This window comes from Brassica napus, unplaced genomic scaffold (assembly GCF_020379485.1).
Source record: "Brassica napus cultivar Da-Ae unplaced genomic scaffold, Da-Ae ScsIHWf_790;HRSCAF=1133, whole genome shotgun sequence".
Classification (NCBI taxonomy): Eukaryota; Viridiplantae; Streptophyta; class Magnoliopsida; order Brassicales; family Brassicaceae; genus Brassica; species Brassica napus.
In genome coordinates, this window is record NW_026016837.1 from 1 (window position 1) to 3,221 (window position 3,221).

At 37.3% G+C, this 3,221-nt stretch overlaps 1 non-coding gene across 1 annotated transcript; it reads right to left on the reverse strand.

The window, feature by feature from the left end:
* Positions 1 to 163: 163 nt before the first annotated feature.
* On the reverse strand, positions 164 to 2,133 carry LOC106384864. Its single transcript, XR_007337083.1, has 2 exons — positions 1,366 to 2,133; positions 164 to 531 (listed from the first exon to the last, which is right to left on the reverse strand). It is a non-coding gene; the product is annotated as an uncharacterized LOC106384864 (transcript).
* Positions 2,134 to 3,221: the final 1,088 nt, after the last annotated feature.

Sequence of the window (3,221 nt, forward strand, 5' to 3'; positions counted from 1 at the left end):
CCAACGTTGAGTTTGTTCAAGATTTAAAGACAGAATTTAACATGAGCACCAAAAAAATATGTAGAGACGAAGTCTCGTATTTGATAGCGAATAAAATTCGGACTCGAGAGAAACTATAAATGATATTTTTTGTAATAAGCGTGATATATTTACACATACACAATGCCTTTTAGAAGATTTTTTGTAGTTATATCTTACCGTTCATCACATTTTCGTAACCATCAAACCATTCCATCCAATTTGTACATCAAACAGGTAATATTTATATACACACACACGGTACAAACTTAGAAGCATATTTTGTATGTTTTTGTACCATTTTGAAACTTGTCACATAACACAATCATATGACACATGCCAACCACATCAATCATTTATCTTGCATATATATGCATTATATTTCACCTTAAACTCATCATAGACCACTGGTTCATACCCACCACCGATGATGGGAGTGCTGGCCTGATTATGGGCACGGTTCACCAATGAGATTGCTGCTTCATTCAACCGAGCAGCATGACTCGCCACCTTCTGAGAAACAAAAGAAGAAGAATCAGATGGTGTGGATAAAATATTCCAAATTGCGTTCTGAAATAGTCACGACTTCTGTTCTTTATTTGATAAGTGAAAAGATGAGTAGTAAGCTCAAGAAAGAACATGAAAGTCAGCAGCAAAAGACATGACACATATAATCCGCCATATTATTTGCAACCGTAAGCAGCAGGACTCAATTTAGGTTCTTATTGATGGTTTGTAATACCTCAAGACCGGTTAAGCCTACTATTGTGGTTTAACACACCTTATATCACGTTCTCATCGATATAATATGTAAAATCCGAAAAAAATAGGATAACTTCCATCTCCGACAAAAAAAAACAAGAAAATGTTACAATGAAGAACCAAAAAGATGAATCAAAAGAAGACAACAAAGTAAGAACTAGTCTAAGGAACTTTCAAAAGAACATGCAAAAGAAAATGTAACCAGTAACCACAGAAAAGAAGCACATAGAAATGGATCACTCAGGTGGCTTTTGAAAGATTATCTCATTACTCTCTCGCCAACTACACTTTTGATTATCCACTCCATAGAATTTATTAAGAGTTAACCAAGGGGGTTACAAAAACACTTTCTTCATCAACATTTTGTAGTAGAGTCAGGGAAAAAATAGCTGTTGGTGAATACTATGACAATGGGCCACTAGCTGGTTTTAACTAAACAAAACAAAACAGTTGTAGCTGGTAATCTGATTTCCCCACCAAATCAACAATTAAATTTTAAGTAAACAAACATCTAATTAAACAGGAACAGAAAAAAACGGCCTCAAGAAGTAGACAGACTTAAAGAAAATAGACAATCAGAGTTACCTTATCATCAAGGAGGACCTTAAGCTGCAAGGTAGAGCTCTTGCTCTTCTTCATATGATACAACCTGCGCCCTAACATAACAAAACCAACCACTGCTGCTGCCATGGAGAAAGACCAAAGAGGATTAACTCTGAAAACACAATACTTCAAAACGTCAATCGGAATCTTCCACCACACAAAAACCCTTTCTTCTCCTCCACCACCAGAAACAGACTTTCCTTGTACTGAAACTGGAGATTCCTCCTCTCTCTCTGTATGTTTATCCAAGTGCTTCTCTTTCGCTATACTTTTGCTGTATTCCTCTGATTTCTCCAAACCCAACTCGTCGTTGTTCACATCATCGAGCCGATCGCTGCTAGAATCGGACCACAACTCGCTAAAAAGCTTAGGGCCATAAGGAGCGTCGGAGGTAGGTTCGATCCAGCCTGGACTACCCGATTGGACAGACCCATCTTCATCAATCGCATCAACGCGACCCACACAGTTTGAGTTTGAGTTTGAGTTTGAGTTCTCGATAGAGAAGTAATCGAAGGTAACCATACCTTGCGTGCCATCTTCAATCTCCTCCAAGCTCTTCGGATCCTCCTCCTCCTCCTCCTCCTGAGTAGTTCCAGAGCTCTCGATCACCACTTCCCAGTCTTCCATGACAGAGTTAGGGTTTGTTTCTTTGGACGAGAGATAAACTAAAAGGTGTGTGCGCGAGAGATCACCGATCAGAGAAACACCACATTCGGTCTTGGCTGATGATGACATGGCGTCGTGTAATTGGATAAAAGGATAAAATGGGGAAGAAAAGTTTGCTGCGTGTACTACTGGATTGAGAGTGTATATTATTACGGTGGGGTGAGATGTAGGTTAATAATACCTGCTTTTGCTTGCTTGCTTGATTGATCGCTTATGAGATGTGCTGAAGTTGAATAAATTGGAAAGGAGAGGAAATGGCCACGTAGATGGATGCGGATCTTTAACCTAAATAGGAGTCAATAGATCTAGTAGATTTTAAACCATTTTTTTGTTTAGTAGATCACCTATCAAATTAATCATCCAGTTACTATGCTACATGTCATCAGGAGCTTATTGGATTAGAAGTTTTACAAATTTTTGTAACAAACGAAGCACTGATTACTTCTAGGAGAAGCTCTTGTAATAGATGTACTCATCATTTTCCTGAGTTGTCCAGTGTTCCTTTGCGAGGCAAGTAAGGACAGTTCATAAGTTACTTCACCCAGTGAACCCCAGGCTTAGGAAGCTGAGAATCGAAGAACCCAGCTCTAGATTCCAAGAGACTTCCGTGTTTCAGCTTCAAATTAATGGGTGTTTCTCAACGTGCTGGCAAAGAACTCGTGACGCATAGATAGAAAAAGAAGAATGTAACTTCTGTTCTGTATATTATATTGTCATGATCAGTTTGTTCTTCATCAAGCATGGACTGCTCTTCTTCCCAAGAGTGATCTTCCTCGTCCATGGTACCTGATATAAAACACACAAAGTAGTTAAGTGCTTATAAGGGGCAGTGGTGGAATTTTTATGCAAACAAAATATCAAAAATGCTTTGGACCTACTTTCCAAAAACTATGAGGCAAAAAATATTTTATTTTTGCTTTTGAATGCGACAATGATATGAACGAAATATATCAAAATGCCATAGAAATATAAAATCAACTAGATGTAGACATGCGCCTTGTAAGGGATGAAAACGTGGAATGAATAGTATATACGCAAATTAATTTTACGTATTATTATTTATTTTGTGTTTATTACGCATTATAAAATAATAAAAATATTAAATAACTGAGAAGCGAGTAAATATTATGTGTATAATTAAATTAGAGTAATCACATAAATGAAAATAATCT